Source organism: Acanthochromis polyacanthus, chromosome 16, assembly GCF_021347895.1.
Source record: "Acanthochromis polyacanthus isolate Apoly-LR-REF ecotype Palm Island chromosome 16, KAUST_Apoly_ChrSc, whole genome shotgun sequence".
Lineage (NCBI taxonomy): Eukaryota > Metazoa > Chordata > Actinopteri > Pomacentridae > Acanthochromis > Acanthochromis polyacanthus.
The window spans coordinates 14,825,428-14,849,678 of NC_067128.1; the positions used below are offsets into that span (position 1 = coordinate 14,825,428).

At 40.7% G+C, this 24,251-nt stretch overlaps 1 protein-coding gene across 1 annotated transcript in view; it reads left to right on the forward strand.

Moving 5' to 3' along the window:
* Positions 1-15,859, forward strand: part of cfap61 (cilia and flagella associated protein 61) — a 104,202-nt gene extending 88,343 nt beyond the window's left edge. Inside the window, exon 26 of the transcript XR_007947480.1 lies at positions 8,757-15,859. The gene's annotated coding sequence lies outside the window, so the exon portion shown is untranslated. The remainder of the gene's footprint in view (positions 1-8,756) is intronic.
* The last annotated feature ends 8,392 nt before the right edge of the window (positions 15,860-24,251 follow it).

A 24,251-nucleotide genomic window follows, 5' to 3' on the forward strand; every position in this document is an offset into this window, starting at 1 on the left:
TCATATCTCAGCTGAACAAGATCCTATCTGCCCCAAACTTTACATGCTGGACACCAGGTCCAGTCTGAACACATCTACACTCATAAATTCTGAAAAAGTCGTAGCGCCACCTGTTGGTAACAGTAAGTTTAAGGTATTATATTTTCAGGTACTATGGCCCCAAACTTGGTGATATCATGCTGGAAATTGGTCAGTCGAGTCTTCATCTCTTGACAATCACACACTGTAAAGGCTGTGACATTCACGCAAAGCTGTTGCCGTAGCAACCAAATATCGCCATGAAAAACAAAGTGCTGTTTGACAGGTTAGGAATACTCCAACGCTCACTAAAATTACCACACACATTACCATCGACCCATGGAATGGAACTGTATGCATCTCGGCACTGCACATGCTATAGCGCCCCCTGGAGACTTTTTATCAAACAGCCCCCCCAGCACGTTTCACCTACATCCATAAAATTTGGGAGGCCTATAGAGCACATCAGGATGCACAAAAAAGCCTCTTGGAGCCATGCCCTAAACCCAACAGGAAGTCCACCATCATGGATTAATTGTGAGATTTTTGATGATTTTTCTCATTTTTGACAGCAAACTCTTCCTAGGCAGTAACTCCAGAAGACTTGAAATTTTGTCAGTCCACACAGCAGGACTTGGTGATGAAAAGTTATCAAAATGTTACCCAGAAGCCAAATGGCATGGCCATGGCCACTATCAGAGTTTTGATGCTTCGCCATGAAACATCAGCTGCTGTATAACTATCCTCTGCATGCTCCAATCTGCCTCAAACTTTCCATGTGTAATCAGAGTCCAATCCTGATCACATCCATAGGCCAACATACACTCTCAGTCGCAGCGCCACCTGTTGGATGGACAGTAATTGCTGTATAACTAGCCTGTACATGTTCAAATCAGCCTGAAACTTTACATGAGTGATCAGAGTCCAGCCCTCATCACATCCACTGTTTGAAATATACTCTCAGTTGAAGCACCACCTGGTGAATGGACAGGAAATGCTCTATAACTAGTCTGAGCATGCTCCAATCTGGCTGAAATTTTACATGAATGAATGAATGTCCAGTAGGGCTGAATTTCTTTTGGCACTGCACTTTTTTCATTCGGCCATCCCTTGAGTGTGATTTCTTTCAGGAGCTGCATTTCAGGATCCTCTGCTGTTGCTTCCTTGAACTGCTGCAGTTTTTCTTCTGAAATGGGTAGCTGAGGTGTAACCATGTTAACCTCTAGTTCATTTTCTAGCAGATCTTCCGTCTGCTCTTTGAGGAATGCTCGGCTTAAGGTGTCTGCAATATGTAGTTCTTTACCTGGGCGATAGGTAACAGTGCGGCTGTATCTTTGCAGTCTAAGCAGCATTCTTTGAAGCCTCATAGGAGCTTGGTGTAAAGGTTTTTTAAATATGCTTTCAAGTGGCTTGTGGTTGCTCTCAACATGATTATTTTTTTCCATAAACATATTGGTGGGATTTCTCACAGCCATAGACAATAGCAAGTAACTCTTTTTCTATTTGCGCGTACCTGCGCTGACAGTCAGTGAGAGCCCTTGACCCATAAGCTACAGTTTGTCCATCCTGCAGAATAACTGCACCGATCCCTTCAGAGCGGGCATCCACTGACAGCGTGACTGGTTTGTTCACATCATAAAACTTCAACGTTGTGGCATTGGTGACCAGCTGTTTAAGATGCTCAAAACTTTCCTTTTGTGCTTCCTCCCAGTGCCACTCTATGTCACCTTCAAGCAGCTTTCTTAAAGGAGCACTGATGTCTGACAAGTTTGGTATGAACTTGGCAAGATACTGGATCATGCCCATGAACCTCTGCAGTTCCTGCTTGTTCTCTGGCGATGGTAGCTGTGTCACTGCTCTCACCTTTTCCTCATCTGGTCTCAGTCCACTGCTGCTGAGTTTGTGTCCAATGTCGTTTATTTCATTTGTTCTTATAATGCACTTGGACTTGTTAAGTTTCAGGTTGTATTTCCTGGCTCTCTCCAAAGCTTCTCCAGTCTGTGGTCGTGCTCCTCCACAGAGTCTCCCCACACTAGCAAGTCATCAATAATATTTATCACACCTTCTAGTCCTTCAGTCATCTGTGCAACAGCTCTTTGGAATACCTCAGGTGCAGATGAAATCCCAAATGGCAAACGTAGGAATCTGTATCTTCCTATTGGGGTGTTAAATGTACAGAGCTTTGAGCTATCTTCATCAAGTTTTATCTGCCAGAAGCCCTGATTAGCATCTAATACTGGGAAGTATTTCGCATTTGGCATGCGGGACACTACCTCTTCAACAGTCAGCAACGGATAATGCTCCCGTTTTATAGCCTGATTTAAATCCTTCGGGTCCATACAGATACGGATTTTCTTGGGCGTGACCACAGTTACCATACTATTGACCCACTCAGTTGGTTCAGTCTGTTTGGCTATCACTCCTAGTTTTTCCATGCCCTGCAATTCCTCAACTACTCTTTCTCTGAGTGCTACTGGGACTCTTCTGGGTGCCTGCACAATGGGTGTAACTTTGTGGTCAATCTGTATGTGGTGCTGACCAGGTAAACATCCTAGTCCATCAAAGAGATCATCATAGTCTTTTAGAATGTCCTTTTCCTTTCCAACATCATGCATTCTCTTAACTAAGCCTAGCTTCACACACGTGGCTCCTCCCAGTATTGCTGGGGCCTCTTGTTGTGTGATTTCAAATTCAATTTTGTGCTTTTGTCCTTTGTATTCACATGTTAGTGATTTCTTTCCCACTGGTGCTATCTTTTGACCAAAGAATGCAATCAATTTGCTTTTAGTTGCTCCAATGTTTAGTTTCAAATTTCCTGCCAATTAGCAAATAGCTGAATATTTCTGGGTTGTGAGCTATGTGATCTGAGAATATTGCATGAACTTTGCTGGGAATGAGAAATGAATAATTAAAGAAGATTAAAAATGTTCAAGCTTCAAAAAACAAGAAAAATCCTCCAAATCATAAATGGAAGAAATTTAAAATGGTTACTTCCACTTTTGGTGCCAACTGTGCTGGTAAATGTTGACATTCTGTGTTTTATTTCTTTGTAACACTGAGCACAGATTACATGAAGCACAAACATCCATTTACTCTTTCACTTATACCAACAAAACGTTAGCATCCCTCCAGAACTGTTGTTCAGTTGTCTTTAAGTGGAATAATCCTGCTACTGCCCAAGTCCCAGCTGGGCTCCTGCTGCCTGTCGCCTCCTCCTGGCCCCGGGGCCCCGAGGAGATCAGGCGGTCAGGCCCTGTGGACGGTTACCTGGCAGCCAGCGCAGCAGGGAGGCTGAAGGTCCCTGAACACAGCAGCACTCAGCCTCCACCCACTGATCCTCTGCGCTGCATCAGCTCCATCTGTGGCCACAGTTACACTCAGGGAGATTAGGTTTCATCCACAGACACACTGACACATCTACTGTAGACAGAAGCAGTGACAAACACAGTGCATCTTTTTATTTTTACTCAGAAGAGGAGCGTGTCAGGAGTTTGAGTTGAAGTGTGACATGGAGGAGTGGACAAAATAACAGAGATACTAGTAAGAGGACATGAAAGCACCTGGAAATCAGTCCATATCCAACAGCAGCTAGTGTATAAATCCCGTTAAACTTCAGCGGCCCGTATTCGGGACGTCTTGAGATGTGCAAACGTATTTTGCTAAATTGACCAAAGCTGCAAACTCGATGACAGAAACATTATACACCCATGAAAAGCTTAGATTCTCATGAATCTGCCGGTATGAACCACTTTCAGATGTGATTACCACAGCGGGTAATATAAACACATTTGTCCAACAAACAATAAATAATGTAAACAGCACAACTCACCTTTGAAGGCTCATAGCTAGTCACAGATGAAAATATTCCACAAAAAAATGGCCATAATCCAACCTTGGACATCCAGACAAAACAAGCCAGTAAAATATTTTGTCCAAAACATGTCTTGAAATCAGTAAACAATCCACAAATAGCTAGTTTTCGTGAACGTGCACCTCGCGCTGCGCGTCCCATATTTGGAATAGGCTACAGCACCCCCCGCAACCCTAGTGAGGATAAAGCGTTGTACAGAGAATAGATGGATGGATATTAGCAAACTTCAGTAGAAATTTCAGGCGGAATCGACTGCAGTATATAGGGCTACCTAAAATGAAAACAAAGTGATCATCTGTGTTTAAACCTATTTGTTATTTATTTTTGTGAATATACTTTATTAATTGACTGCCGGCTTCATATAATAAAACTTTGACCCACTAAAAGCTTGCTTTTAAAGCACATTTCACAGAGTTTTTTGGGCATTTATATAAAGCACCTGGAGTCTCATGGGAGGTCATCCATCTCTCAGGCCTCTGAATCTAAACATTTCTATTTTAGACCAGCTGCCCAAGAACCTTTTCTGCTTCGAATGTGTTTCCATTTGTGTAAACATCTTCTGAACTACATAGCGACAGTGAATGCATGCCACCCTGTGTAGATACTAATGGACACCTGATGGCAAAGTGTAGATGCAGTGTCAGAGATCTGATATACAGTCACCCAAATATCTATTGGTTTGAGATCTGGTGACTGTGGAGACCATTGGGGTCTGTTGTCATGTTCAAGAAACCAGCTTGAGGTGATCTGAGCTTTGTGACATGATGCATTATCCTGCTGGAAATATCCATTAGAAGATGGGTACACTGTGGTCATAAAGAGATGGACACGGAAGCAACAATACTCAGGTAGGCTGTGGCATTTCAGTGATGTTTAGCTGGTACTAAGGAGCCCAAAGTGTGCCAAGAAAATATCCCCCACACCGCTACACCACCAGCAGCCTGAACTATTGATACAAGGCAGGATGGATCCATGCTTTCTTGTTGTCTACACCAAATTCTGACCCTACCAGCTGAAATGGAGACTCATCAGACAAGGCAACGTTTTTCCAATCTCCCATAGTCCAATTTTGGTGAGCCTGTGCAAACTGTAGCCTTAGTTTCCTGTTCTTAACTGACAGAAATGGCGCCCGCTGTGGTCTTCTGCTGCTGTAGAACATCTTCATCAAGGCTGGAAATATGTGTTGGGTTGTAACAAGTGGTTATTTGCATTACTGTTGCCTTTCTGTCATCTTGAATCAGTGTACCCATTCTCCTCTGACCTCTCACACCAACAAGGCATTTTCGTCCACACAATTGCCAATCACTGGATATTTTCTCTTTTTCAGACCATTCTCTTTAAACCCTAGAGATGATTTTGTTGGAAAATCCCAGTAGACCAGCAGTTTGTGAAATACTCAGACCATCCCGCCTGGCACCAACAACCATGCCACGTTCAAAGACAATTAAATCCCCTTTCTTCAGAGACTGAGCTGTACAGTAAAGTTGGGTCAAAAAAACAACCTCGTCAATTTCACAGTGAATTAGTTTATTTAAAAACAGTCTTAAATTTGGGGCCCCGGGGACACAAAGAACAAAAGAAATGCCCCTGGTGCAGACTCTTGTGATTGTACAGCATAAATTTTATTGCCATTAACTCCTTTTTTTTCATGGAATAAAAACTAAAGGTTACACCACACGTATAAGTATATTCACCTACAACTGGCAGAACAAGTAAGAAACTAACTTTTTGCTATAGGCGATCTCTTATTACAAACTTTATCCAGAAAGGCTCTCGATTCCAAACCCAGGACCTTCTCGTTGTGAAGTCACAAAACTCTGCAGCACTGCTCATGTTTGTTCGTCTCTAGTGGTGTTTCCACCACAGATTTCAAGTCTTTTTAGGATCTCAGTTCCACGATTTGCAGTAAATGTCCTCTACCTAAAGGGGAACCGAGTTCTGCATGAAGTTCCATGAAGATTATTTTAGCCTCGTCAGAAAGTCTCTGGTCAGTGGGTAGTGCTTCCTGAAGCCTCAGGAACTTCTGAGGTGAGGCTTCAAGTTGTTGAATGTTTCTTTAACATATCAAAACTGCCCTTTAAAAATAAATAGCAACTGCATGCATTTTTTTTAAACTTCTGTTCGTTCCACTTTGACACAACAACCTGGAGCTACAGTGGGATAGATGGAGCGACGGACTCATCCATGCCTAAAATGCAAATTCTGCTGCTTCACTTTGAATGGTGTCGACAACTTATACATGGATTGAAAGCAGAAAGCCTCTAAAATCAAATGGCATAAACGATTTTTACAACACAAACAGCACAGCAACTGTAGTTCCTTACTTTGTAATCACAATTTCATTGTTAGAGTTGAAAAAAGAAAATGCCTCCAAGCTTTTAGTCTATTTTAGTATAAAGGAGGAGGTGGATATTCTTTAACGCAAAGGAAGACATCCAGTACTAATTTTAAATCCTCATTGAGAAAGTGTACTTCAGAATTCTGTTACATTTGTAATGTGTACAAAAAAGGCACTTTTTAATATGCTAGCTGATTGATTTGCCTAATCTTTGTTGGGCTTAAGATCACAATGGAAGCACAGAAAAATAGCTAAAAGAAGTTTATTGGAAAGTTCCCAGACTTTAGTTCCAGGGACTTTTGATGGAAATGGGATTTAACATCTTTTTTTTTTTTTAAATGACTTCATTATAGTTTGGTGATGTGTTTTAAAGCGCAAGTGATCAATGTTCTGTGTAGTCATGGGAATGTTTTTACAAACTATTTAGAGGATTTTACAAGGTTACCAAAAGTTTCCACTCTCTGTCTATCTGAAGGAGTGCATCGAATAACTGGTCTACTTTAAAGGCCACAGATTGGTAGTTCAGACCACTGGTGCCTCCCAGGGCTCAGGAGTCAGACTTGCTCTCGGCTGATATTCTGCTCCATCCAGCGACTTTTAAGCCTTGTTGTCATCCAGCAGCAGATAGAGACGCCTCCAAACCCCCAGACACTGTGGCTGTTCGCCTCCGATAGCCTCCTCGAGCCACATGTCCAAATAAAAACAGCACTCCTGGCCTCCTTTCATCCCCTCCTCCCCGAGTCCCTTCCCTTTTTCTTTCATTACAACTGAAGGAGTGTCTGTCTGTCTGTCTGTGTGACTTGCATGAGGGAGGTGAAAGGAGGGGGGTCACAAAAGAAAATGGACTTCTGTGCACTTGCTAGCAGCAACAGCTTTTTTTAATCCTAGCCCCAAGCCGTACTGTGCACTGAAGCAAGCTATTACATGGCAACAATTAAGAGGCTGGAGCACAGCACCTGGTCCTCCCCATTCGCTGGCCTTCAGTGGCAGCTGACTATACAGTTCCCCCTGCCAGGTGGTTCCACTTCAATCACATTAGCTAGTCACTGTAGGGTTAATAAAGAGCCCGCTAGCCCTCCCTCCACCCTCCCCACTTCTTTTCTACAGTGAATCCAGAGACGGAGCATTTTAAAACTCGTTAAAATTAAGATCCCTCCACCGGCGCTGGATAATTAAAGCAGGGGCAGGACGAGCTCCTTGGAATCCAACGTTTCAGGAAGGAGGTGCTGGTGGGGAGGGGGGCGGGGGTCCCTATCCGCTTAGTAGTCCATTTGTACAAAGAGCAGAGGATCATAATAGACCTTTTCATGGATAGACAAAACAGATGGAGGCCAATTGAAATGAGACAGGCAGGGAGACTGTACATATCTGCCCAGATACTGGCGATGTGGAGGGATTCAACAAAACAAGCGGCGAGCCAGCAGCAGCGAGCAGCGGCTTTTGTTTGTCCCTCGAAGCGTTATCACACTAAAAACAGCCTGAAAACCAAAACCTGTAAATAAAGGGAGTTCAGGCCCAGTGTGTCAGGCTCACAATCAATAGTCATTTGTAAGCGCAGAAAGCAGATGTATGCGGTGACATTTAATGCCGCTCGGCCTCCTTTTCAGCGGGATGTTAATGGTACGTTTCTTAACTTACCTCCTGTTGCTGTGTTGTTGTGGTCGATTTTCTTATTTTTGGAAAAAGTTTTATCCTTTTCACTTTTATTCTTTTCGCCCACTTAAAGAGAACATCTTTGTTTCTTCCCCCCAGAAAAGATTTTTGATGGTTTAAGCCAACATTTTCATATTAGGCAGAGAATTGATGTTATAGCTGATTCATTGGCCTGATTTCACAATTATACAAGCAGATTGGTTTAAAATTAAAAATGATAATGAGGTACCAAAAAAACTGTTTTTAACTGTTTAAAATCTCATTTTTTTCCCCCCTTCAGCAGCTTTACAATTAAAAAAATCATCTTATCTTGGCTCATTTGGCTTCATATCAATGTTATATGATGTAAAACCCAAGACACCAGTGCAGCAAATGAGAATATTCAACATGCCCATGGCATTTTTTTTTTAACCCAAGTATGGGCACCAAAACTCTGGCTTTCATGGAGACTTTAGTATCACCATTGAATTTTAAGTAAAGTTTTGCAGATTTGAACAAAGTTTTCCTGAGTAGCATCAGTTTGTAATGATTAAATGTGACAATGCATCAGTGAGACTTAAGTGTGTTTGGAATGCAAGATGAAACAGCAAATATGAGAAAAGAATTATTTCTTTATTATCTGATACGAAATAAATAACTGGACTGTACTAAGAAATATTTATTCAGATTAAACAGCTGAAGTTCATTTGATTCACAGAGGCTAGAAATAGTAAGAAATGATTAGTAAAAACGCTGGTTAATATCTGCTGTAGTTTGAGTCTTTTGTTTGCTTCGGTTTCATCGACAGAATAAAACCCTCTTTAGAAACCCTGATGCTACATGTCTGAGTCCTTTTCTGAATGTAACTCCTCTGTGTTTCATGTCTGCCTTCCTCAGAAGCATCACGAGACACATCAAAGCCCCGAGGCCGAGATGGAAGGAGGGAGGAGGGGTGAGGAGGAGGGAGGAGGAGGGAGGGAAACGCAGGATGCCCACACTTTAATCTTCTTTATCCGCTGATGTGAGGACAGACCGTCCCAAATTCCATTTATAAGAGAAATACTGATGCAAAAAGGCTGAGCGTGTCTTTATACCAGAGTGAACAAATTGGGATGCAAATGCGCCGCCTTTGAACTGTGTAAAGTGGCATAATGGGATGATCCATAAATTATTAATCAGTGTTGGTTTAGAGCTGAACCCAGAGGATGGCTGACATCACTGCTGCACGAGAAAGCCAACACAGATGATATTCAATTTTTAAAAAAAACAAACGCTGGTGCAGAAAGTTTCCGAATGAAAAAGAAAAAAATAAAAACATCCACCTTCAAAAAGAGCTTAAATAAAGTCTGGGGATGTATTTTAAGTCATCTTTACTGGAGGTCTATAGGTTTAATGTATACTTGCAAAAGCTCAGTTATTTTGTGTTTTATTTTGTGCAAAGAAATATCAAACTGGTGTTGGTTTGATCATTTTAATTATGTCTTTATCTGTTTTTCCACTCTTGTGAACTCTTCATATACATATAGATCGTGTACAATGCCCTCCATATGTTAGGTGTGAAACTGATATTTGAATTTGAGATCAAAACATGAGATGAAGACAAAAGGAGAGACTGGCTAGGCCTACATTTTTTGCTATTTATAATTACATCTACATTTTGAATCCAAATTCAAATGACAAAAGTTGCAAATACAACAGTGTTCCTTGTCCGGGTCACCATTTGCGACGTTTTTAGTCGCAAATGGCGACCCGGCGACCATCCAAATCCGCTCGATCGAGCTGGACCGCGTATCATGTTTTCTTCATGGAGGCAGCCACTTTGTATGATGTCATCAACCTCCTATCATTCTCGGCGCTTGTGGCGACCTGGCGACAGTCTAAATCGAGTGCTGCAGAAGTAAGCAAAACTTTGTCTGTCTACAAGACTAAAATGTTGAAAGTCTTATTTTTAATTGAGAAAGGTGTGATTATTCTTTCATGTCAGCTGGTATTGGACATGTTGTTGCAAATTTGGCCAAAATTTTATTTTGTCCATCATCTTTCTAATGCAATATTTCAAAAATGTGCATAAAACTGTGCACAAGGGAGAATTTTTCAGCTTGAACGCAAGATATTTCCTTCAGGGGGTGGTGGAGACCAAAAACAGAGCAACAAGCAGAGAGAATATCCAATTTATCAGATTAACACAAACAATAGAAGGAATGATCACGAATCTCATTTCTTGAAAGTATGGCTGCTTCAAAAAAAGCTACCAGAAGTTTCAAATACAATCTGTTACAGCGAACAGTCATGGGTTGATTTGCAGACCAGCTGATGACAGAAATATGTGACTTTAATGGTAAATTCTGGACAATGTGAAAAAGAAAAAGAAAAAAAAACTGGTGTTATCATCATTCTACAAACCTGCATGTATACAGAGAGATGACCTGAGTGTAAATAAAATTAAAAACAGAAAATGTGATCTGGGAGAACTAAGTGGATTATCCTTTGCAGTGCAAAGCTGAAAATCTAACTTTATAAGAAAACGTTGCTATTAAACTCCGTGGTGCCCAGTAGCAGCAGGATATTATTATAAACCAAACACCTGCTAAAAAATAATCAGATTTAATGTGGATAAAAAAACGACTAAGTGCTTGCTTGTCAAAGAAAGTGCTTTTTGCTTACAGTGTGTGTTATTTGGTACCCAGCTTTTGGAGAGGATGTTAGGATTTCAGGATCTCAAGCATCTTCCTGAGAGGATTACCAAACATGAAAGCAGCAGGAGGTTCAGAAAATGTGGGTAAATTCACCTACCAGACAGAAAGCAGAGCAGTAAAAGAGCAAGTTGGGAGAACAGATATGTGCTCATCTGCTTTATCACATGAATTAATATCCGTGTATCATGTGAAATCATAAAAATGTGAAACTGTGTTAAAAGAAGATATTGTGCTACATTTTTCAGCTGTCTATAAATATAAGCTCATTGAAATTAAACAAAACATCTGAAACCCCCAATCACGTCATGTCATCAAACTGCCACTTCAGATGAAATGACTTGTTAAAACTAACTCTTTTCTGCTCATTAGCCACACCGAACACAAAGGAACTGTCTCCAGGTTTCACTAATCTCCCGCTACCTGCCGTCACACCCTGCAGGGCCTCTCACATTGTTTGGGAAGCTGGATTAGCGACGCTCTGAGTGACTCTGCATTATTGTGTTGCGTTGTGGAACTCCAACGCCTCCTTTCCATGGGGATCCAGGCCACATGCCGCCCGGGCTAGCAAGCTAGCTAGCGGGCAGGAGAGGCTGATAGGCTGGCAGGCTGTTGGGCCTTGGAGCCAGAGCACACTACAAAAAATAAACCTCCAAAAAAGTGTCACAAGCCGGATTTTATTCCAAGAAGTCCAAAGATTTCTCACAGGGAGCCTCAGCAAGATTTTTTTTTTCTTTTAATTGATATATATATTACTGTAATCCTTTCCATAAAGCGCCATGGGGATGCACACTGTCCCCAAAACATGACTTTGAAATGTAAATGACCGTTAGCAAGTTCTAGTATTTTTGACATTTTTAAAGTTTGTGTCTTTTATATGAGTTTTCTCAAGGCTGTTTTGTTCAACACTTGTCTTGTTTTTTAGATTTTTTTCTCTGATTTTGCACCTGGTTGGTTTGATTGCTGATGATATTGTATAACATTCTAATGTTTTTTTTTGTGTTCATGGTATCGAGGCCTCGACTGCTGTCCAGTCAAAATGTGAGCTCATACCCTGTGAATTAGTCTGTCCAGGATTGTTGTGGATGTTTGCTGTATGTTTATCATTTCCTAGGTGAAAATGATTAGCAACTGTTAGCTGTCTTGCTCTCTACTGTCCTTATTGATTATTCCAAAGTCCTTATGCTAGCCAGCCTATCAATCTTGATCCTGTTGACATTTATTCCAGGTTAGCAAGAGCAGGTTGTTATTATAAATCAATGAGAACGAAGTCATGGCTGTAATATCAATGATCATGATGACAGAAAGACTACAAATTACCAATCAAATCTGAAACAAGAAAAGCACTCAGAGAACACAGTACTTCATCAAGGCTGCTCAGTCGTATGATTTATATTAATTGTTCCTTGTATCGTTTCCAACGGATGAGTCCTGATAAGTCCGCAACGGTTCATATGTAGTAGAATCGCAATCATGTGATCGTCAGCAGGCAGCTGATGTAGTGTTCACTTGTAGTCATAGTTACAGTGACGCCATGCTGCTATCTCTGAGTGATAAAGAAATCTTTAACAAATCTGTGGATCCAGACTACAAGCCGCATCGCTGCCAAAATCTAATCAACTGGTCCTTGTGTCATTTCTGACCTTCCCTGAAAATTTCATCCAAATACATTTTTGAGTAATGTTGATAACACACAGACAGACAGACAGACAATCCAACGCTGATCATCACGTAACTAAAATTCTGCTGAAAGGTTTTGGTTACTTTACCCCAAAATAAGGTTTACAGAGCATTTTTACTCACTGTTTTGACACTGGGCCATTGTGTTCCATTTGTGTGTGTAATTAACATTGTGGCTGCACAGTGCAGTAGTGGTTAGCACTTTCGCCTTGCAGCAAGAAGATCCCTGGTTCAAATCCCGGGGTGGGCCTGGGATCTTTCTGCATGGAGTTTGCATATTCTCCCTGTGCATGCGTGGGTTTTCTCCGGGTACTCCGGCTTCCTCCCACATGCTGAGGTTAATTGATTACTCTAAATTGTCCGCAGGTGTGAATGTGAGTGTGATTGTGTGTCTGTATATGTAGCCCTGTGACAGACTGGCGACCTGTCCAGGGTGTCCCCTGCCTTCGCCCGAGTCAGCTGGGATAGACTCCAGCACCTCCTGCGACCCTAGTGAGGATAAAGCGGTGTTTAGAGAATGGATGGATGGATGGATGATTAACATTGTCCTTGTCCTGTATGAGCATTAGCATGTGTAAAATCCCTAACAGGATTCCTGGCTTTGCTCCACCTGTTTTCCTCCATCCCACCTCCTGATTGGCGTGACACTCCAATCAAACTGTGCCACTCATCATGGCCCCATGCTTGAAATCTCAGTAAATTGTTGCTTTGTAAACTGTTGCTTTGTAAGACTGTCATTTAACGAGCAGCTCGCCTCCACATAACTCAAAATACTAGTCCAGTTTTCTGCAGAACTCATTTAGTGCTTTGAAAAAGATGTTTAGAAATCACACGGTTAGTGAGAGCAAAAGTCCTCCCATGTTCTCATGTGAACGGAGATCTGCTGGTGCCTTCAAAGCTATGCTGGAGAAAACATCAGCATGATGCAAAGTACTTCAAATGACAGACATCATGTTTGGAAGAAATGTATTTGAGAGTATTTGCTCTGCTCACTGGGAGGAAGCAGCGTTTATGGCCTACACTGCAACCAGCCACCGAGCGGCAGTGGAGAAATTTTGGCTTCGGCCATCTTTTTATACAGTTGGTTGACCAAATACAGTCCAGTTCTGTCCTGCATAATAACTATAAATATGCTTATCTATAGCTCTGAACATAGGATTTATATCTTGAGTCCTGTATGTGATTTCAAAGAAGCCACTAAAACACATTATGAAATATTATATTTCCAAACTTACATTAAGCTAATATGATGCATTAGCAGTCAGAGTTAGTCATATTAAAGATGCTTCTGACAAAATTTCTGCGTTTATGCTACAAAACCTGTTGAGCTGTAAACATGCGATTCTTAAAAACACTCACTTTGAATGAAAGCAGAGCTCTGTTGCCATATTTCTGATTCTTCTGGCAGCTTCATGGCTGAAGACGTGACTTTATCTGACCGACATTTTTTGCAGCGTGTGTGCGGTGGCCAGACTCGGAGCAGCTGGTCAGTTAGCAGGCCACATCAGCGTCAGACCGCCTCACTGATAATGGGATTAGCTTAAGCCAGGCAGCAGGGAAAGCAGAGGAGAGGAGGGGAGAGAGAGGGAGGGAGGCAGGAGATGAGTGGGCAGAGGAGGGAGGACAATCACCACCGTGCACACATCACCCGCCTCCCCCAAAAACCACCGAAACCCATAACTGCACACTGCAGGGCCTGGATACTGCAGGTATGTTAGTCAGGTGCCGGTGCTTCATATCAGAGTTTAGAGGATGAATGAGGGATAGTCTTTCACGCTTGAATCAGCACAGCACCGCTTTCACCGAGCCAAGAAGGGAGTCTTTCCTAGTCTGTTTGTGTTCTTTGAAAGTCAGTTTATTGGGGATTTTTTTCACTTCAGGCAGTGAGGGCATCTGTTTGCACGTAATTGTTGCCCAGTGTCAGCTGTAGAGGACAGTTAGATTTACTCAGCAGCTGAATGAGAAAGGACGACATAAAAACAGACCTGTGCTTTCTCACTGTGCAGACGACACAAAGCTACTCTTGAAATTTTGAAAACGTTTTCGCTTTAAATGCACAAAAATACTGAACATTCTTTCACATATCTAATGAACTTAATAAAATAATGCTTCATGGATAATATTCTACTGCTGGTGTACATCTGTTAGTGAGCCTGATTTTATTCTCCTTTTTTAACATGAATGCGTGTTTTAATTTTTAAGCTTTTTGAGGCTATACACTGTAAAACATCATAGAGGACTTTAGTCAGATCAACTCACCTTGTTCATTTATTTATTTAAATTAACCTGAAATGTTTGGGGTTTTTTTAAATTCTCTGACCACTTTTGAAACATGAGCACTTATAAATGGAGCTATTTTGACCTAAAATGACGAATTTAATGAATTCAAATGAGTTCACTCAACTCAGAAACAAAGCTAGTGTATAAGCAGATTTCCCAAGATGCATTGTTTGAGACTCTCAGAGACTCTGGGCCACACCTTTTCATTCAATGCTTTTTATGTATTTGTATTATTTTCTACATTGTAGGTTAATACTGAAGATTAGCTCTGTTTGTTTACAACATAATTCCATATGTAACTTTTATAGTTTTGATGTCATCAGTATTAATCTACAATTTAGAAAATGATTAAATAAAAACCATGGAATGAGAAGGCCAACCTCTTGACTGGTAGTGTGTATATATATAGATGTTAGTACACTAAAATAGAATGTGAAACTTTGGTTTTCATAGTCTACAGCTTTTGATGAACCGTATGTAATATAAGGTTCCAAATGAGCTGCCAAGGGGATAATTTGAAATCCAGAAGCAGAATTTTTACATGTAATAGAGTATAGTTACATTATTGTGTTGGTATTTTAAAAGTAATGGATCTGAATACTACCATCACCACTGGTTGTTACCCTAACCCTATCAACTATGACACTACATAAACCATCTATTCGGAACATTATTGTGCTGATTAGTCTGAACCTTTATTAACTTAACATCCTCTTTCTACCACTCACTTTTTAACAATAAAGATTGGAGTTTCTACTTGCATGTTTTCCTAGTGTCTCAGTGTTGATTTCGTACAGCAGGTCAAACTGATTTTCTCTCTCCACCCTCCCCTCACCTTAACCAGTCGAGGCAGACAGCTGCCCTGCCTGAGCCTGGTTCTGCTGGAGGTTTCTTTCTGCTAAAAGGGAGTTTTTTTCTCTCTGTTCATTCCAAGTGCTGGCTCAAAGGGAATGATTAACATGGTTGGATTTCTCTCTACGATGTAGCATTGTAAAATAATAAATTCTTTAAAAAAATGGAGAAAAAAAATAAAATTGGATACATCAACTTTTGAACAAGAGATTTTTTTGGATGGAGGAGAAACTGTTCTCCAGCCAGGAGCTGCAACATGGGATGTATGCAGGTCCTTTAATAAGACTTTGCTTCAAAACAGTGACTGGTCTATTTGTTTAAGACATTTCATTTTTTATTTGTTGAACATTTTGTCAAATTTCTGAGGGATTTTAAGGGAAATGACCCCATCCTTCTCATGTTATTGTCATTTTGAAGCAGAGTAATTCAGGGTAACTGTTTGTTTGCACAGTTGGTTAAAACTATAAGAAGTAATGCTCTTCACAATATCTTTTACTCAGATATTTAGGTACAAAAGCAGAGATCAGAGGAACCTTGTAGGCGTGGTCTTTCCCATCTCTCTCTGTAATTGTTTTCTGTCATCTCTCTGCTCTCACTTGTCAAATAAACACATGCAGTATCCCAGGATTATATATGAATAAACACATGTCGCTTCAAGCCATATATGAGCTTCTTGGATGGATATTTTTTGCAGCGCTCACTCTCAACCCCTCAGCTCACCTGCAGTGGAGGCAGTTGAACCACACTGGGCTCTAATAGGCTCACAGCAGCTCTATTATCGTGGCCAATCTTGCGCTGCGCCGGCTGCAAGCTTTAATGGCTCAAGTCTTTGCAGAGGGTAGCTAATAGTGGCATCAATACGAACAGCAATTTTGGTGCGATGAGAAAGCCCTGAAGTCGACATATTACTTCCTCTAAACCACCAGCAGCAGCAAAAGCACTACCACATGATTTCACCCTAAAAGCCCCCAGTGCTCCTGCTGAGGGCTGGAGAGGATTGCAGAGGGATTGATCTGTGAGAGTAGATGGATGTGTGAAAGCCTACAGAGGCATCTATTGATTTCAGAGGGCGTGGAGTATGAATCCATGATAACAAAAGGTCAGCGCTCCTTAATCTTTGTCTTTAATCAGAGCAGAGATCCGTCCAGCAGCCTCTGGAAGCTCTTCACAATAATCTGAATCCAAGTGCAAGAGCAATGACTTCACAAGGATCAGTCATGGTGGCAGGTAGGGAACGTGCAGCGCACACAAAAAGGGTAGACATCAAGTGGCAGAAAGAAAAGAAAACTGTGTGAAAAGTTATGGTTTGAATATTTTAAATCTTCTCAGATGATGCTGGACTTTGGAAACAAAAGTGTCTGGAGGCTGCTTCCTGTTCAAAGCGCCACTTGTGCAACAACATCTTGATGAAATACTTGCTGGTACATCCAAAGAATGTTCTCATTTTTGAAAAAGGTCCATGTAGTCCTGAAATCGTGCTCCTAATTTTCAAAAATTGTGTGTACTTTATTGTATAACATTGATTTCTAATATGACATAGTAATGAGTTTTCAAAAATGGCCTTACTTTACAAAAATGTGAAAAAATTTCCATTCAAAAAATAGTTATCTCAAAAGAGTCCCAGAGAATATCTTCACCCTCACTGAATAGAAATGTTCTCTTTTCCGAAAATGTTCTTGATCTCCAAAGAGTCATTTTAATCTTAATAAATGAATTCATCAAATTATGAAAATATCCCCATTTACACAAAATATCTTCACTTCCAAAACTGTCAACATCTCCAAAAATGTTCACTTTTGAAAAATGTCCTCCCTTTGCAAAATATCTTTGCTCTCTGAAAAAATAATTCCCATTATTTTCAATTATTTTCTTCATCCTCTCTCTTTAAAATGCCATCACCTTCTAAAAAATGCCCTCCTCTTCCAAACTGTTTTCTGTTTCCAAAAGTCTTCAATTTGTTTAAAAATGTCCCCACATTTTATAAATGTTCTACAATTCCACAATTTCATTTATCAGATGCTTTTATCTAAAACGATGTCCATCTGAGAGTAGATGCAACACAAGCACGGATCTAGTCAGGAGAAAAGAACCTGGACGAGTGCTATAAAACAAAACAAAAGCTTCTTACTTTGCAAATGGGTTCCTCATGTCACACAAAATATCCTAATTTTCAAATTTCTTCTGTTACAGAACAACTAGACTTCACCATTTAAAGACATCTTCAGTTTCAAAAAAAATATGTTTTTTTTACTTTAAAAGGAAGAGAAAATGTTTACTTTCAAAAAATGTTCCCAGTGCAACAAGAAAAGCACTCCGCCAAGGCCGCTCAGTTGTTGTGTCATTTCTGACAGATGAAATATTGAAAAAAATTGTGGCAGAAATCACGACACCATCGAATGTGGTCATTTAAGATAGATCTACCCACAAACAAAATGGCGTTGTGCTGAGCACAGGTGTGTGTTATGCATGTGTACGTTATGTACAGATACTGAATCGCATGACATAAATATGTAGTAGACGGTGGGAAATTGATGGGACTTGGAAACACACCTACAGTTTAATTAATTGTTCCTTGTACCATTTCTGACAGATAAGTCCGCAACAGTCTATTTGTAGTAGGATCACAATCATGTGATCGTCAGCAGGCAGCTGACGTAGCGTTCACTTGTTGTCATGGTTACAGTGACGCTGTGCTACTGTCTCGCAATGATATAGAAATCTTTCACAAATCCTTGGATTCAGACTATAAGCTGCATCACTGTCAAAATCTGATCAGTTGGTCCTTGTGTCATTTCTGACATTTCCTGAAAAGTTCATCCAAATCAATTTGTCCATTTTTGAGCAGTGTTGCTAACAGACAGACAAACCAACATCAGTCATCACATAATTCTACCTCCTTGGCAAGGTAAAATTGCGCTATATTTCCAACAGTGTCCTTACTTTCTAAATGAAACTCCCTCACTCTATTTTCCAAAATAGCTGAGTGTCTTCACTTTCTACAAAATCTCCTTGGCTATCCCAAAGTGTCCTAATTTCCAAAATCACTCCTACTTTTAAAAAAAACGCCAGACTCACAAAATAAAATTCACTTTTGAAAAATGTCTGCTTCTTAACTTGTCAAAATGTCTCTGCTTCCTTCTTTATCCTGACTAGAAAATGTCTCAACTTCTCAGAAAATGTCCTTTTTCCAACACAGCCTTCAATTTAAAATGATGTCCCCCACTGTACAAGAAAATTGTGGCTTTGCAAAAATGTCCACAGTTTCCTAAATGTCTTTATTTTTCACTTCATCTGGGTTCCCAAACACACATTTCCATCCTGTCCAAAAAAGTATAAAATCCTGTAAAACCCAAAAAGACACAAGTTCAGGAGCATACAGTCATTTACATTGTCTTTGTCTCTGTTTTTGTCCTTTTTTATAATTGTGTGTTTGTGTAGTCTGTCCTCTTACCGAGTCCTTCAGGTGGAGAGGAGGAAGTGTGGCTCCTGCTGCATCAAATTTTCCATTTCTAAATCAAGGGTTTATAAACTTCAGTGTGCATGTTACACAGACTGTAAGGACTCTTGAGGTCTTGAGGTAAGTTTGTAATATATGGCTTTATAGATAAAACAGATACACAAACATACATTTATGGTGCAACACATATCTACAGATACAGTGCAGACATGCAAACACACAAACACACATGCGCACACACACACACACGCACACACACACACACACACACACACACACTGCTCCACACTGGTTGTAATTACTTCACACACACACACATTTCCCACGAGGCACCTGACACATGCAGCTGTGTGTGGCTCTGACATGTTCATACATGTCATTCCAACATGCTGCTGAGTGGCAACTTCAACAAAACATTCATTCGTGAGCATACACACACACACACACACACACACACACATTTGTACTTCTATCTTAGTGAGCACATCCATAAGCGTAATGCATTTCCGAGAGCCTTACCCTAACCTTAACCATCACAACTGATTGCCTAAACTTAATTCTTACCCTAACCCTAACCAAACCTCAATTCATACCTGTTCTCTAAAAACAAGTCTTCACCCTCAAACATGGCTGTTTCAAAGTGAGGACCGGCCAAAATGTCCTCACTTTGTAAAAATGTCCTCACTTTGATAGTTAAATGCAGAAAATGGTACTCACCATGTAGCAAGTACAAGAACACACACACACACACACACACACACACACACACACACACACACACACACACACACACACTTTGTTACATGAGGAAACTTCACAGTTCAGTGACCTTCAGCTCGATAGAAATACTTTATTCAGTGAAGCAGATTTTAAAGACAATTTTTATCTTTGTGTGTAAAATTATTCAACTTGTCATTAATTTAATATGTCTTGGCAAGATTACATGTAATTCTTTTGTCAATACCAGCAGGTTTCTTGTTGTATCATCACATATAATATCGTGTGTATCAGACGCAACCTCAGTGACTCTGTACCGACATGACAGCAGAGCAGCGCTTCATGATGTGACGCTGACCTTGAAATTAACGGGTTGCTCCTTTTAATTAGATCATTCAGATATGATTCCACATCATGGTGAAAAGTTAATGATGAGGACGAACAGTGCCAGTGCGAGCTGAATTAACAAGAAGCAGCAGGGGGACAAATTGTGGCCAAAAGCACTAATGAGCTTGTTGAATAAACTCCAACATCATTAAGGACTTTATGTGTGTGTGGCATGTTTCTGGTTAATTCATTCAGTTTGAAGGGAAAATGTCTTTTGATGACCTTTGAGGCTTCACATGTGCTCAGATTCATTATTTTACGTCATTTCTGCAATGGAAATTGAATCATAGTGCTCTATTTTTGTCGCTGAACAAACTCAGAGTTACTCAGAGTCAAGAAGGTGTTGTGGGTTGCCTCTAAATGAGACCATAGTTTACGAAACGAACATCATGCGGTATTGAATGAGCATTAAAACCACCAACGGAAACCATAAAATCATTAAGAAAATGTTTACTAAGGTAACAAATCAAGAGAAAAAGAGACTCGTTTTCTCAAGCAGACTTATTTTTGAAACCAGTCGCCCCATGCTGGCTGTTACACTTTTAAGGCACTGAATTGGTAAAATACAGGTTTAAGGCACTTCTGCATTAATTTCACTTTTCAGACCCAACAGTTGCATCCATCCTTTATATGCAGTTAGTAGATTTATACCACTGTCATGAAAGTCTGTTGAGTATTGAGCTGGAGCCATGACCTCATTTACTCAGTATAGCATAAAGACTGAAAGCAGGGGGAAATAGTTTTGTTTAAAGTTCAAAATTACAGCTATCAACTAAGAACTTTTAGTTCTGGGGACAGTTTCCAACCAACAAAGGGTTCATTCAGTCTGTTATTTGTCTCCACCATGGCAGAATACACCACATAGATCGGAAAATTTGTTGGCATTTTGAAGAGCTCTTTTAAAGTGTAATGTCTGCAATATTATTCAAGTAAAAACCTTATCTATCCAAGCAATGTTACCTATCTAAGCAATGTTACCTATCCAAGCAACGTTACCTATCTAAGCAACCTTACCTATCCAAGCAACAATGCTACCTATCTAAGCAACAACCTTACCTATCCATGCAACAACCTTACCTATCCATGCAACAACCTTACCCATCCATGCAACAATGTTACCTATCCATGCAACAACCTTACCCATCCATGCAACAACCTTACCTATCCATGCAACAACCTTACCCATCCATGCAACAATGTTACCTATCCATGCAACAACCTTACCCATCCATGCAACAACCTTACCTATCCATGCAACAACCTTACCCATCCATGCAACAACCTTACCTATCCATGCAACAACCTTACCCATCCATGCAACAACCTTACATATCCATGCAACAACCTTACCATCCATGCAACAACCTTACCCATCCATGCAACAACCTTACCCATCCATGCAACAATGTTACTTATCTAAGCAACAACATTACCTATCCAAGCAATGATGGTACTTCATTTACATCAGTTCCACCAGCTAAGCTTTTGGATCAAATACCATAATGGAAACAGAGAGGCTGAAAGGGTTGGTAATTGGACCATTCCTGGGAACATTCATGTCACCTCGTACCTGCCCTGACTTCCTGCAGTGGAAAGCTGCCTCTTTGACTTCCAGGTCAATCTCAGTGATTCCAGCAGGAACAAGTTTGGCTGAACCCACTATAGAAGCTTCCCAGCATCAAACAGCAACGAGAGACTAGCTGGTGAAGAAACTAGCATTTTAAGCCCAAGTGTTTCACTAGAAACAAGTAACTGAGCTCCTCCAAACACTAGTAAAGAAAGATCCTGCAGTGAAAAGATGGTCTCCAGAAAAGTTTTAAGCTTTTGACCTCTGGTAACACTATTTGCCAATTTTTGATTTGTGAATCCTTGTTTTGTTTGTCATGTCCACATGAATTAGTTTACTTACCTCTCAGATGAACTACCAATGAAGCTTAACTCAGATGATAACAGGTGGTCGTGCGATATATTTAGGTGTATTATGTTACAGTATAAAGACATTGTGGTGGATGAAGGAGTTGCACAGATCACACTCTCTTGTTATGCAGATGATGTTATAATGAACAGAGCCGCTCTTCCATTAGCAGGCTGAGCTGCAGCAGGGGCTGCTGGGAGTTTGACAGCTCCATGGGCTGGGGGTGGTGGTGGTGGTGGTTACAACGGAGGCAGCAGGGGCTGCTGGGAGCTGCTGGTGCCGTGGAACGATGCCTGAGTTGCCAGCAGCGCTCCTCCACTTCTACTGCATCGGACACAAGCTGACCCCCCCACCCCCAGCACGCACACACACACACACACACACACACACACACACACGCTCGGCCAGCCGTGCTTTTGTCTGGCATGTCCACATGCATCTGTCATGCATGGCAGCGTTGGCAATGACAGTCTGCTATTGTTGCCCCAAACCTCGGTTTTCGCCCCCCTTCAGCAGGAGACGCAGCCACAGTTTGGGGTAATTGCTGGTTCTAATTAGTTCACACACTCATGGACACACACACTCACGTAAACACACATGTATTTGCCAAAAAGACTGATTAAATGCCCAAATCCTATTAAAGGGAAGCTTCAGCTAAACAATGAAAAGTTGAGTTTTCTGAAGGGGCATTGTTCACTCCTAAACTGATACAAAAGGAAGGTTTATCTCTTAATTCTGTATTTAACAGTTCAGTTATGCTGATGAGAGGACGGACGGACACCCAGTGAAGCTGCTGGTGTAAAGAGGTCAGAGGATGACAGAGGTAAACAAAGCAGCAGTTTGAAGGAATTCTTTTGACTAATAAAAACAATCGTTTACAAAATGGCTTAATTATACAGCTCAAATCTGCCATGAACTGGAAGCAGCGTGTCTTTCTCATGTATTTACATGACGCTTTGGTATGCTCTTTTCACAGCTTTAATATTTGTTTATGTCTCTTATGAAGTCCTATAACTTAAAACCACTTCAATTACAAATCAACTGTTAAATAATAGCTGGAGCCTTGAACAATAAAACCTTACAATATAGTCTGTTTTCCTAATTTTTTTAGTTAAAAGTCTAGAAATTACATTTTGCACTAGTTAGAACCTGTTGAGTGATGTCCTGGTTTTCACATTTTAAAAGACCATGTGGAACAACTTCTCCAGCTTTACTACATAGAAATGGCCAAATCAGTAATATTTTGCAGACAGTATAAATAAAAAGGACTGAACAGGCTGATGTAATATTTAAAGCTGAGACCAAAATCCAAAAATACACTAAGTCAGGTTTGATGTTTTTCTGAATGGCACCATATTTGGAATAACAACATTTTTCTGAGATTCAGGTCTTCATGTCTGCTGAACAGAGGAAATCAGAGTTATTACTGAACTTAATGGCTAGATATCGAAAAGGTTCAAAGGTTCTTTATTGTAATTATTATAAAAATAACTAGAAGCACAGCCTTTCCAGCACAGCAATAAATAAGCTGCAATAGAACAAATAAATAAGCTTTCCTAAATAAAATTCATCTATTATTCTATCAATCTAAAATGCTAAAAACAACAATAAATACTTTTTACAGGGCACATTGTCTGCATGATCAGTCACAGTGCAATGGTGGTGGTCAAGTTTGCGTGTCTTGTGGTGGAGGGTGATGGGGTGGGACGCTGTTATTGAGGACTCTTATGGATTGTGGAAAGAAGCTGTTCGTCATTCTGGAAGTTCTTGCTCTGGACCTTCTCCCTCATGGTAGCAGATGAAACAGATGGTGGGTGCGGTGTGACGAGTCTCTGATGACTCTGTGTTGGTGCTACAGGAAGTGGGAGGTGAAGATGATGGCGATATCTGGTAGTGGAACTCCGGTGCTTCTACCAGCTGTTTTTATGGCCCGCTGTATGGCTGCCTGTTCTGAGTTCATGCAGCTGCTGAACCAGACAACACACAGTAGGTCAGCACGCTCTCGATGGCACACCTACATAAATTTACCAGCAGTTTCTGGAGTAGCTTCTCTCTCCTCAACTTTCTCAGATTGTAAAGGTGCTGCTGGGCTTTGCCAAAGACTGAGACGGTGTTGGTGTCTACACACTATGAGACCAGATTTTGCACTTCCCTCCTGTATGCGGACTCATTGTTAGTGATTAGTCCAAGCACAGCAGTGTCGTCTGCAAATATGTCCACTGTACAACAGAGGTGTGTACCCTCGAGTGCAATTTACATGTCAAATGATTCCAAATTCCATCACCTCTCAAAAATTACATTACTTCTAAGTTCACGTGTAAAGGATTTCTTTTGTGAACAATCAAAAACAAATGAGAAAGACTATATTGAAAAACAGACTCCAAAGTAGAAACTCAGTGCAACAAATGTGA